This window comes from Triticum aestivum, chromosome 6A, assembly GCF_018294505.1.
Source record: "Triticum aestivum cultivar Chinese Spring chromosome 6A, IWGSC CS RefSeq v2.1, whole genome shotgun sequence".
In the NCBI taxonomy this organism is placed as follows: domain Eukaryota; kingdom Viridiplantae; phylum Streptophyta; class Magnoliopsida; order Poales; family Poaceae; genus Triticum; species Triticum aestivum.
Window position 1 is genome coordinate 506,064,934 of NC_057809.1, and position 14,826 is coordinate 506,079,759.

Here is a 14,826-nt window from a genome sequence, read left to right on the forward strand (position 1 = left end):
AAATATAATAATAACACTTTTATTATTGCCTCTAGGGCATATTTCCAACAGTCTCCCACTTGCACTAGAGTCAATAATCTAGTTCACATCGCCATGTGATTAACACTCACAGGTCACATCGCCATGTGACTAATACCCAAGAGTTTTAGGTTTGATCATGTTGCTTGTGAGAGAGGTTTTAGTCAACGGGTCCGAACCTTTCAGATCCGTGTGTGCTTTACAAATCTCTATGTCATCTCCTAGATGTACCTACCACGCTCTATTTGGAGCTATTCCAAATAACTGTTCTACTTGGAGCTATTCTAAATTGTTGCCCCATAATACGTATCCGGTATCTCTTCTTAGAGCTATCCGGATAGGTGTTAAGCCTGCATCGACGTAACCTTTACGACGAACTCTTTTACCACCTCCATAATCGAGAAAATTCCTTAGTCCACTAGTTACCAAGGATAACTTTGACCGCCGTCTGTGATCCATTCATGGATCACTCTTGTACCCCTTGACTGACTCATGGCAAGGCACACTTCAGGTGCGGTACTCAGCATGGCATACTGTAGAGCCTATGTCTTAAGCATAGGGGACGACCTTCATCCTTTCTCTCTATTCTGCCGAGGTCTAGCTTTAAGTCTTAACTTCGTACCTTACAACTCAGGCAAGAACTCCTTCTTTGACTGGTCCATCTTGAACACCTTCAAGATCATGTCAAGGTATGTGCTCATTTGAAAGTATTATTAAGCATTTTGATCTATCCTTATAGATCTTGATGCTCAATGTTCAAGTAGCTTAATCCAGGCTTTCCATTGAAAAACACTTTCAAAATAACCCTATATGCTTTCCAGAAATTCTACGTCATTTCTGATCAACAATATGTCAACAACATATACTCATCAGAAATTCTATAGTGCTCCCACTCACTTCTTTGGAAATACAAGTTTCTCATAAACTTTGTACAAACCCAAAATCTTTGATCATCATCAAAGCATACATTCCAACTCCGAGATGCTCACTCCAGTCCTTAGAAGGATTGCTGGAGCTTTGCATACTTATTAGCATCTTTCGGGATTGACAAAACCTTCCGGTTGTATCACATACAACCTTTCCTCAAGAAAATCGTCGAGGAAACAATGTTTTGACATCCTATCTGCAAGATTTCATAAATAATGCAGCAATCGCTAATATAATTCCAACAGACTCTTAGCATCGCTACGAGTGAGAAAATCTCATCGTAGTCAACTCCTTGAACTTGTCGGAAAACATCTTAACGACAAGTCGAGCTTTCTTAATGGTAATTCTTACCATCATTGTCTGTCTTCCTTTTAAAATCCATCCGTACTCATTTACCTTACGACCATCGAGCCGTTCTGCCAAAGTCTTCACTTTGTTTTCATACATGGATCCTCTCTCGGATTTTATGGCCTCAAGCCATTTATCGGAATCCGGGCCCACCATCGCTTCTCCATAGCTCGTAGGCTCATTGTTGTCTAGCAACATGACTTCCAAGACAGGATTACGTACCACTCTGATGTAGTACGTATCCTTGTCATCCCACGAGGTTTGGTAGTGACTTGATCCGAAGTTTCATGATCAATATAATAAGCTTCCACTTCAATTGGTGTAGGTGCCACAGGAACAACTTCCTGTGCTCTGCCACACACTAGTTGAAGAGACGGTTCAATAACCTCATCAAGTTTCCACCATCCTCCCACTCAATTCTTTCGAGAGAAACTTTTCCTCGAGAAAGGACCCGATTCAAGAAACAATCCATATTGCTTTCGGATCTGAATTAGGAGGTATACCCAACTGTTTTGGGTTTCCTATGAAGATGCATTTTATCCGCTTTGGGTTCGAGCTTATCAACCTGAAACTTTTTCATATAAGCGTCGCAGCCCCAAACTTTTAAGAAACGACAACTTAGGTTTCTCTAAACCATAATTCATACGGTGTCATCTCAACGGAATTACGTGGTGCCCTATTTAAAGTGAATGTGGTTGTCTCTAATGCCTAACCCATGGACAATAGTGGTAATTCGATAAGAGACATCATGGTACGCACCATATCCAATAGGGTGCAACTATGATGTTCGGACACACCATCACACTATGGTGTTCCAGGCGGTATTAATTGCGAAACAATTTCCACAATGTCTTAATTGTGTGCCAAAACTCGTAACTCAGATATTCATCTCTATGATCATATCATAGACATTTTATCCTCTTGTCACAATGATCTTCTACTTCACTCTGAAATTACTTGAACCATTCAATAATTCAGACTTGTGTTTCATCAAGTAAATATTCTCAACATCTACTCGAATCATCTGTGAAGTAAGATCATAACGATATTCACTGCATGCCTCAGCACTCATTGGATTGGACACATCAAAATGTGTTACTTCCAACAAGTTGCTATCTTGTTCCATCTTACTGAAAACGAGGCTTTTCAGTCATCTTGCCCATGTGGTATGATTTGCATATCTCAAGTGATTCAAAATCAAGTGAGTCCAAACGGTCCATTTGCATGGAGTTTCTTCATGCATATACACCAATAGACATGGTTCGCATGTCTCAAACTTTTCAAAAACGAGTGAGTCCAAAGATCCATCAACATGGAGCTTCTTCATGCGTTTTATACCATTATGACTTACATGGCAGTGCCACAAGTAAGTGGTACTATCATTACTATCTTATATCTTTTGGCATGAAAATGTGTATCACTACGATCGAGATTTAATAAACCATTCAGGTTTAATACTAATCTTGATGGTAGAGGGAGCGTGCGATGTTTGATCACATCAAACTTGGAAACACTTCCAACATATATCGTCAGCTCACCTTTAGCTAGTCTTCGTTTATTCCGTAGCTTTTATTTCGAGTTACTAACACTTAGCAACCGAACCGGTATCTAATACCCTGGTGCTACTAGGAGTACTAGTAAAGTACACATTAACATAATGTATATCCAATATACTTCTATCGACCTTGCCAGCCTTCTTATCTACCAAGTATCTAGGGTAATTCTGCTCCAGCGGCTATTCCCCTTATCACAGAAGCACTTAGTCTCGGGTTTGGGTTCAATCTCGGGTTTCTTCACTGGTGCAGCAGCTGATTTGCCGTTTCATGAAGTATCCCTTCTTGCACTTGCCCTTCTTGAAACTAGTGGTTTCACCAACCATCAACAATTGATGCTCCTTCTTGATTTCTACTTTCGCGGTGTCAAACATCGCGAATGCCTCAAGGATCATCATATCTATCCCTGATATGTTATAGTTCATCACGAAGCTCTAGCAGCTTGGTGGCAATGACTTTGGGGAAACATCACTATCTCATCTGGAAGATTAACTCCCACTTGATTCAAGTGATTGTTGCACTCAGACAATCTGAGCACAAGCTCAATGATTGAGCTTTTCTCCCTTAGTTTGCAGGCTAAGAAAATCGCCGGAGGTCACATACCTCTTGACGTGGGCACGAGCCTGAAATCCCAATTTCAGCCCTCGAAACATCTCATATGTTCCGCGACGTTTCGAAAATGTCTTTGGTGCCTCTACTTAAACCATTTAACTGAACTATCACGTAGTTATCAAAACGTGTATGTTCGATGTTCGAAACATCCACAAACGACATTTGGGGTTCAGCACACTGAGCAGTGCATTAAGGACATAAGCGTTCTACTGTCCGCATAATCGCTACTGTCAACTTTCAACTATATTTTCTCTAGGAACATATCTAAACAGTGGAACTAAAGCGCGAGCTTACGACATAATTTGCAAAAAGGTCTTTTGACTATGTTCAAGATAATGAAGTTCATCTTATGAACTCCCACTCAGATAGACATCCCTCTAGTCATCTAAGTGATTACATGATCCGAGTCAACTAGGCCGTGTCCGATCATCACGTGAGACGGACTAGTCATCATCGGTGAACATCTTCATGTTGATCGTATCTACTATACGACTCATGCTCGACCTTTCGGTCTCCGTGTTCCGAGGCCATGTCTGCACATGCTAGGCTCGTCAAGTTAACCCTAAGTGTTTTCGCTGTGTAAAACTGTCTTACACCCGTTGTATGTGAACGTAAGAATCCATCACACCCGATCATCACGTGGTGCTTAGAAGCGACGAACTGTAGCAACGGTGCACAGTTAGGGGAGAACACTTCTTGAAATTTTGTAAGGGATCATCTTATTTACTACCGTCGTCCTAAGTAAACAAGATGCATAAACATGATAAACATCACATGCAATCAAATAGTGACATGATATGGCCAATATCATTTTTTGCTCCTTTTGATCTTCATCTTTGGGGCTCCATGATCATCATCTTCACCGGCATGACACCATGATCTCCATCATCATGATCTCCATCATCGTGTCTTCATGAAGTTGTCACGCCAACGACTACTTCTACTTCTATGGCTAACGCGTTTAGCAATAAAGTAAAGTAATTTACATGGCGTTGTTAAATGACACGCAGGTCATACAATAAATAAAGACAACTCCTATGGCTCCTGCCGGTTGTCATACTCATCGACATGCAAGTCGTGAATCCTATTACAAGAACATGATCAATCTCATACATCACATATCATTCATCACATTCTTCTTGGCCATATCAAATCACAAAGCATACCCTGCAAAAACAAGTTAGACGTCCTCTAATTGTTGTTTGCATGTTTTACGTGGCTGCTATGGGTTTCTAGCAAGAACGTTTCTTACCTACGCAAAACCACAACGTGATATGCCAATTGCTATTTACCCTTCATAAGGACCCTTTTCATCGAATCCGTTCCGACTAAAGTGGGAGAGACTGGCACCCGCTAGCCACCTTATGCACCAAGTGCATGTCAATCGGTGGAACCTGTCTCACGTAAGAGTACGTGTAAGGTCGGTCCGGGCCGCTTCATCCCACAATACCGTCGAAACAAGATTGGACTAGTAACGGTAAGCATATGGAACAAAATCAATGCCCACAACTACTTTGTGTTCACTCGTGCAAAGAATCTACGCAATAGACCTAGCTCATGATGCCACTGTTGGGGAACGTAGCAGAAATTCAAAATTTTCCTACGTGTCACCAAGATCTATCTATGGAGAGACCAGCAACGAGTAGAAAGAGAGTGCATCTACATACCCTTGTAGATCGCTAAGCGGAAGCGTTCAAGAGAACGGGGTTGAAGTAGTCGTACTCGTCGTGATCCAAATCACCGGAGATCCTAGTGCCGAACGGACGGCACCTCCGCGTTCAACACACGTACAGCCCGGTGACATCTCCCATGCCTTGATCCAGCAAGGAGAGAGGGAGAGGTTGAGGAAGACTCCGTCCAGCAGCAGCACAACGGCGTGGTGGTGGTGGAGGAGCGTGGCAATCCTGCAGGGCTTCGCCAAGCACCGCGAGAGAGGAGGAGCACTTGGGAGAGGGAGGGCTGCGCCAGGGGCAAGGGGTGAAGCTCTCAGGCGCCTCCCCACTATATATAGGGGTGGAGGGGGCTGGTTTCTTGCCCTCCAAGTCCATTGGGGCGTTGGCAAAGGTGGGAGGAAAGAAATCCCATCATTTCCTTCCCCACCGATTGCTATCCCCCCTTTTTAGGGATCTTGATCTTATCCCTTTGGGATATGATCTTATTCCTTCTAAGGGGGGATCTTGGTGCGCCTTGACCAGGGGTGTGGGGCCTTTACCCCACTACCCACGTTCATGTGGGTCCCCCCATGCAGGTGGGCCCCACTCCGGAACCTTCTAGAACCTTCCCGGTACAATACCGAAAAATCCCGAACATTTTCCAGTGGCCAAAATAGGACTTCCCATATATAAATCTTTACCTCCGGACCATTCCGGAACTCCTCGTGACGTCCGGGATCTCATCCGGGACTCCGAACAACATTCGGTAACCACATACAAACTTCCTTTATAACCCTAGCGTCATCGAACCTTAAGTGTGTAGACCCTACGGGTTCGGGAGACATGTAGACATGACCGAGACGTTCTCCGGTCAATAACCAACAGCGGGATCTGGATACCCATGATGGCTCCCACATGTTCCACGATGATCTCATCGGATGAACCACGATGTCAAGGACTTAATCAATCCCGTATTCAATTCCCTTTGTCTATCGGTATGTTACTTGCCCGAGATTCGATCGTCGGTATCCAATACCTTGTTCAATCTCGTTACCGGCAAGTCACTTTACTCGTTCCGTAACACATCATCCCGTGATCAACTCCTTGGTCACATTGCGCATATGATGATGTCCTACCGAGTGGGCCCAGAGATACCTCTCCGTTTACACGGAGTGACAAATCCCAGTCTCGATCCGCATAAAACAATAGATACTTTCGGAGATACCTGTAGTGCACCTTTATAGTCACCCAGTTACGTTGTGACGTTTGATACACCCAAAGCACTCCTACGGTATCCAGGAGTTACACGCTCTCATGGTCAAAGGAAGAGATACTTGACATTGGCAAAGCTTTAGCAAACGAACTACACGATCTTTGTGCTAGGCTTAGGATTGGGTCTTGTCCATCACATCATTCTCCTAATGATGTGATCCCGTTATCAACGACATCCAATGTCCATAGCCAGGAAACCATGACTATCTGTTGATCACAACGAGCTAGTCAACTAGAGGCTCACTAGGGACATATTGTGGTCTATGTATTCACACGTGTATTACGATTTCCGGATAATACAGTTATAGCATGAATAAAAGACAATTATCATGAACAAGGAAATATAATAATAACACTTTTATTATTGCCTCTAGGGCATATTTCCAACAGCCAGGGCTTAGGTATGGTTGCCCTCCATTCCCCCCACTATATATAGGGCCAAGGGAGAGGGGGAGGGTGCAGCCTTGCCCCTTCCTCCAAGGAAGGGTGCGGCCAAGGGGGGGAGGAGTCCATCCTCCCCAAGGCACCTCGGAGGTGCCTTCCCCCTTTAGGACTCTCCCTTTTCCTCTACTCTTGGCGCATGGGCCTCTTGGGGCTAGTGCCCTTGGCCCATACAGGACAAGGCACACCCCCTACAGCCCATGTGGCCCCCCCGGGGCAGGTGGCCCCACCCGGTGGACCCCCGGGACCCTTCCGGTGGTCCCGGTACAATACCGGTGACACCGAAACTTGTCTCGATAGCCGAAATAGCACTTCCTCTATATTATTATTTACCTCCGGACCATTCCGGAACTCCTCGTGACGTCCGGGATCTCATTCGGGACTCCGAACAACTTTCGGGTTACCACATACTAATATCTCTATAACCCTAGCGTCACCGAACCTTAAGTGTGTAGACCCTACGGGTTCGGGAACCATGCAGACATGACCGAGACGTTCTCCGGTCAATAACCAACAGCGGGATCTGGATACCCATGTTGGCTCCCACATGTTCCACGATGATCTCATCGGATGAACCATGATGTCAAGGACTTAATCAATCCCGTATACAATTCCCTTTGTCTAGCGGTACGATACTTGCCCGAGATTCGATCGTCAGTATCCCGATACCTTGTTCAATCTCGTTACCGGCAAGTCTATTTACTCGTTCCGTAACACATCATCCCGTGATCAACTCCTTGATCACACTGTGCACATTATGATGATGTTCTACCGAGTGGGCCCAGAGATACCTCTCCGTTTACACGGAGTGACAAATCCCAGTCTCGATTCGTGCCAACCCAACAGACACTTTCGAAGATACCCGTAGTGCACCTTTATAGTCACCCAGTTACGTTGTGACGTTTGGTACACCCAAAGCACTCCTACGGTATCCGGGAGTTGCACAATCTCATGGTCTAAGGAAATGATACTTGACATTAGAAAAGCTTTAGCATACGAACTACACGATCTAGTGCTACGCTTAGGATTGGGTCTTGTCCATCACATCATTCTCCTAATGATGTGATCCTGTTATCAATGACATCCAATGTCCATGGTCAGGAAACCGTAACCATCTATTGATCAACGAGCTAGTCAACTAGAGGCTTACTAGGGACATGGTGTTGTCTATGTATCCACACATGTATCTGAGTTTCCTATCAATACAATTCTAGCATGGATAATAAACGATTATCATGAACAAGGAAATATAATAATAATCAATTTATTATTGCCTCTAGGGCATATTTCCAACAGTCTCCCACTTGCACTAGAGTCAATAATCCAATTCACATCGATATGTGATTAACACTCAAGGTCACATCCCCATGTGACTAACACCCAAGAGTTCTGGGTTTGATCATGTTATGCTTGTGAGAGAGGTTTCAGTCAACGGGTCTGCAGCATTCAGATCCGTATGTACTTCGCAAATTTCTATGTCATCTTGTAAATGCTGCTTCCACGCTCCACTTGGAGCTATTCCAAATGGTTGCTCCACTATACGTATCCGGTTTTCTACTCAGAGTCATTCGGACAGGTGTTAAAGCTTGCATCGATGTAACCCTTTACGCCGAATTCTTTATCACCTCCATAATCGAGAAACATATCCTTATTACTCCAAGGACAATTTTGACCGCTATCTAGTGATCCACTCCTGGATCACCTTTGTACCCTCTTGCCAGACATGTGGCAAGGCACACATCAGGTGCGATACTCAGCATGGCATACCGTATAGAGCCTATGACAAAAGCATAGGGGACGACATTCGTCCTTTCTCTTTCTTCTGCCGTGGTCGAGCTTTAAGTCTTAACTTCATACCTTACAACTTAGGAAAGAACTCCTTCTTTGACTAATCCATCTTGAACACCTCCAAGATCATGTCAAGGTATGTGCTCATTTGAAAGTACCATTTAGCGTTTTTTGATCTATCCTCATAGATCTTGATGCTCAATGTTCAAGTAGCTTAATCCAGGCTTTCCATTGAAAAACATTTTCCAAATAACCCTATATGCTTTCCAGAAATTCTACGTCATTTCTGATCAACAATATGTCAACAACATATATTCATCAGAAATTCTATAGTGCTCCCACTCACTTCTTTGGAAATACAAGTTTCTCATAAACTTTGTATAAACCCAAAATCTTTGATCATCATCAAAGCATACATTCCAACTCCGAGATGCTTACTCCTGTCCTCAGAAGGATTGTTGGAGCTTTGCATACTTATTAGCATCTTTCAGGATTGACAAAACCTTCCGGTTGTATCACATACAACCTTTCCTCAAGAAAATCGTCGAGGAAACAATGTTTTGACATCCTATCTGCAAGATTTCATAAATAATGCAGTAATCGCTAATATAATTCCAACAGACTCTTAGCATCGCTACGAGTGAGAAAGTCTCATCGTAGTCAACTCCTTGAACTTGTCGGAAAACATCTTAACGACAAGTCGAGCTTTCTTAATGGTGACATTTACCATCATTGTTCGTCTTCCTTTTAAAATCCATCTGTACTCAACAGCCTCACGACCATCGAGCTGTTCTGTCAAAGTCTACACTTTGTTTCCATACATGGATCCTCTCTCGGATTTTATGGCCTCGAGCCATTTATCGGAATCCGGGCCCACCATCGCTTCTCCATAGGTCGTAGGTTCATTGTTGTCTAGCAACATGACTTCCAAGACAGGATTACGTACCACTCTGAAGTAGTACGCATCCTTGTCATCCTATGAGGTTTGGTAGTGACTTGATCTGAAGTTTCATGATCACTATCATAAGCTTCCACTTCAATTGGTGTAGGTGCCACAGGAACAACTTCCTGTGCCCTGCCACACACTAGTTGAAGAGACGGTTCAATAACCTCATCAAGTCTCCACCATCCTCCCACTCAATTCTTTCAAGAGAAACTTTTCCTCGAGAAAGGACCCGATTCTAGAAACAATCCCTTATTGCTTTCGGATCTGAGATAGGAGGTATACCCAACTGTTTTGGGTGTCCTATGAAGATGCATTTATCCGCTTTGGGTTCGAGCTTATCAGCCTGAAACTTTTTCACATAAGCGTCGCAGCCCCAAACTTTTAAGAAATGACAGCTTAGGTTTCCCTAAACCATAGTTCATACGGTGTCATCTCATCGGAATTACGTGGTGCCCTATTTAAAGTGAATGTGGTTGTCTCTAATGCCTAACCCATAAACTATTGTGGTAATTCGATAAGAGACATCATGGTATGCATCATATCCAATAGGGTGCAGTCATGATGTTCGGACACACCATCACACTATGGTGTTCCAGGCTGTATCAGTTGTGAAACAATTTCCACAATGTCTTAATTCTGTACCAAACTCGTAATTCAGATATTCATCTCTATGATCATATCATAGATCTTTTATCCTCTTGTCACGATGATCTTTCAACTTCACACTGAAATTACTTGAACCTTTCAATAATTCAGACTCGTGATTCATCAAGTAAATATACTCAACATCTACTCAAATCATCTATGAAGTAAGAACATAACGATATCCACTACACGCCTCAGCACTCATTGGACTGCACACATCAAAATGTATTACTTCCAACAAGTTGCTTTCTAGTTCCATTTTACTGAAAACGAGGCTTTCAGTCATCTTGCCCATGTGGTATGATTTGCATGTCTCAAGTGATTCAAAATCAAGTGAGTCCAAACGGTCCATTTGCATGGAGTTTCTTCATGCATATACACCAATAGACATGGTTCGCATGTCTCAAACCTTTCAAAAACGAGTGAGCCCAAAGATCCATCAACATGGAGCTTCTTCATGCTTTTTATACCGATATGACTTAAGTGGCAGTGCCACAAGTAGGTGGTACTATCATTACTATCTTTTGGCATGAACATGTGTATCACTACGATCGAGATTCAATAAACCATTCATTTCAGGTGTAAGACCATTTGAAGGTATTATTCAAATAAAGAGAGTAACCATTATTCTCTTTAAATGAATAACCGTATTGCGATAGACATAATCCAATCATGTCTATGCTCAACGCAAACACCAATCTCGATGGTAGAGGGAGCATATGATATTTGATCAACCTTGGAAATACTTCCAACACATATCGTCATCTCACCTTTAGCTAGTCTCCGTTTATTCCGTAGCTTTTATTTCGAGTTACTAACACTTAGCAACCGAACCGGTATCTAATACCCTGGTGCTACTAGGAGTACTAGTAAAGTACACATTAACATAATACATCCAATATACTTCTATCGACCTTGCCAGCCTTCTTATCTACCAAGTATCTAGGGTAATTCTACTCCAGTGGCTGTTCCCCTTATTACAGAAGCACTTAGTCTCGGGTTTGGGTTCAATCTTGGGTTTCTTCACTAGAGCAGCAGCTGAATTGCCGTTTCATGAAGCATCCCTTTTTGCCCTTGCCCTTCTTGAAACTAGTGGTTTCACCAACCATCAACAATTGATGCTCCTTCTTGATCTCTACTTTTGTGGTGTCAAACATCGCGAATATCTCAAGGATCATCATATATGTCCCTGATATATTATAGTTCATCACGAAGCTCAAGCAGCTTGGTGGTAATGACTTTGGAGAACCATCACTATTTTATCTGGAAGATCAACTCCCACTCGATTCAAGCGATTGTTGTACTCAGACAATCTGAGCACAAGTTCAACAATTGAGCTTTTCTCCCTTAGTTTTCAGGCTAAGAAAATCGTCGGAGGTCTTATACCTCTTGACGTGGGCACGAGCCTGAAATCCCAATTTCAGCCCTCGAAACATCTCATATGTTTCGCGATGTTTCAAAAACGTCTTCGGTGCCTCAACTCTAAGCCGTTTAACTGAACTATCACGTAGTTATCAAAATGTGTATGTCAGATGTTCGCAACATCCATAGACAACGTTTGAGGTTCAGCATAATTGCTACTATCAACTTTACGGACCTAGTCCGCATAATTGCTACTATCAACTTTCAACTAATTTTTCTCTAGGAACATATCTAAACAGTAGAACTGAAGCGCGAGCTATGACATAATTTGCGAAGACCTTTTGAGTATGTTCAGGATAATTAAGTTCATCTTATTAACTCCCACTCAGATAGACATCCCTCTAGTCATCTAAGTGATTACATGATCCGAGTCAACTAGGCCGTGTCCGATCATCACGTGAGACGGACTAGTCAACATCGGTGAACATCTTCATGTTGATCGTATCTTCTATACGACTCATGCTCGACCTTTCGGTCTCTTGTGTTCCGAGGCCATGTCTGTACATGCTAGGCTCGTCAAGTCAACCTAAGTGTTTCGCGTGTGTAAATCTGGCTTACACCCGTTGTATGTGAACGTAAGAATCTATCACACCCGATCATCACGTGGTGCTTCGAAACGACGAACTTTCGCAACGGTGCACAGTTAAGGGGAACACCTTCTTGAAATTTTAGTGAGGGATCATCTTATTTACTACCGTCGTTCTAAGCAAACAAGATGCATAAACATGATAAACATCACATGCAATCAAATAGTGACATGATATGGCCATCATCACTTTGCTCCTCTTGATCTCCATCTTCAGGGCTCCATGATCATCATCGTCACCGGCATGACACCATGATCTCCATCATCATGATCTCTATCATCGTGTCTTCATGAAGTTGTCTCGTCAACTATTACTTCTACTACTACAACTAACGGTTAGCAATAAAGTAAAGTAATTACATGACATTTATGTTGACACGCAGGTCATAAATAAATTAAGACAACTCCTATGGCTCCTGCCGGTTGTCATACTCATCGACATGCAAGTCGTGATTCCTATTACAAGAACATGATCAATCTCATACATCACATATATCATTCATCACATCCTTTTGGCCATATCACATCACATAGCATACCCTGCAAAAACAAGTTAGACGTCCTCTAATTGTTGTTTGCATGTTTTACGTGGCTGCTATGGGTTTCTAGCAAGAACGTTTCTTACCTACGCAAAAACCACAACGTGATATGCCAATTGCTATTTACCATTCATAAGGACCCTTTTCATCGAATCCGATCCGACTAAAGTGGGAGAGACAGACATCCGCTAGCCACCTTATGCAACTAGTGCATGTCAGTCGGTGGAACCAGTCTCACGTAAGAGTACGTGTAAGGTCGGTCCGGGCCGCTTCATCCCATGATGCCGCCGAATCAAGATTGGACTAGTAACAGTAAGCATATTGAACAAAATCAACGCCCACAACTACTTTGTGTTCTACTCGTGCATAGAAACTACGCATAGACCTAGCTCATGATGCCATTGTTGGGGAACGTACCATAAATTCAAAATTTTCCTACGTGTCACCAAGATCTATCTATGGAGTCATCTAGCAACGAGGGAGGAGTGGATCTACATACCCTTGTAGATCGCGCGCGGAAGCGTTCAAGAGAACGGGGTTGATGGAGTCGTACTCGTCGTGATCCAAATCACCGATGATCCTAGCGCCGAACGGATGGCACCTCCGCGTTCAACACACATACGGAGCAGCGACGTCTCCTCCTTCTTGATCCAGCAAGGGGGGAGGAGAGGTTGATGGAGATACAGCAGCATGACGGCGTGGTGGTGGAAGTAGCGAGATTCCAACAGGGCTTCGCCAAGCGCTGCGGGAGGAGAGAGATGTGTCATGGGAGGGAGAGGGAGGCGCCAGGGCTTAGGTATGGTTGCCCTCCCTTCCCCCCACTATATATAGGGCCAAGGGAGAGGGGGAGGGCGCAGCCTTGCCCCTTCCTCCAAGGAAGGGTGCGACCAAGGGGGGGAGGAGTCCATCCTCCCCAAGGCACCTCGGAGGTGCCTTCCCCCTTTAGGACTCTCCCTTTTCCTCTACTCTTGGCGCATGGGCCTCTTGGGGCTGGTGCCCTTGGCCCATACAGTCCAAGGCGCACCCCCTACAGCCCATGTGGCCCCCCGGGGCAGGTGGCCCCACCCGATGGACCCCCGGGACCCTTCCGGTGGTCCCGGTACAATACTGGTGACACCGAAACTTGTCCCGATAGCCGAAATAGCACTTCCTATATATAATTCTTTACCTCCGGACCATTACGGAACTCCTCGTGACGTCCGGGATCTCATCCGGGACTCCGAACAACTTTCGGGTTACCGCATACTAATATCTCTATAACCCTAGCGTCACCGAACCTTAAGTGTGTAGACCCTACGGGTTCGGGAACCATGCAGACATGACCGAGACGTTCTCCGGTCAATAACCAACAGCGGGATCTGGATACCCATGTTGGCTCCCACATGTTCCATGATGATCTCATCGGATGAACCACGATGTCAAGGACTTAATCAATCCCATATACAATTCCCTTTGTCTAGCGGTACGATACTTGCCCGAGATTCGATCGTCGGTATCCCGATACCTTGTTCAATCTCGTTACCAGCAAGTCTCTTTACTCGTTCCGTAACACATCATCCCGTGATCAACTCCTTGATCACATTGTGCACATTATGATGATGTCCTACCGAGTGGGCCCAGAGATACCTCTCCGTTTACACGGAGTGACAAATCCCAGTCTCGATTCGTGCCAACCCAACAGACACTTTCGGAGATACCCATAGTGCACCTTTATAGTCACCCAGTTACGTTGTGACGTTTGGTACACCCAAAGCACTCCTACGGTATCCGGGAGTTGCACAATCTCATGGTCTAAGGAAATGATACTTGACATTAGAAAAGCTTTAGCATACGAACTACACGATCTAGTGCTACGCTTAGGATTGGGTCTTGTCCATCACATCATTCTCCTAATGATGTGATCCCGTTATGAATGACATCCAATGTCCATGGTCAGGAAACCGTAACCATCTATTGATCAACGAGCTAGTCAACTAGAGGCTTACTAGGGACATGGTGTTGTCTATGTATCCACACATGTATCTGAGTTTCCTATCAATACAATTCTAGCATGGATAATAAATGATTATCATGAACA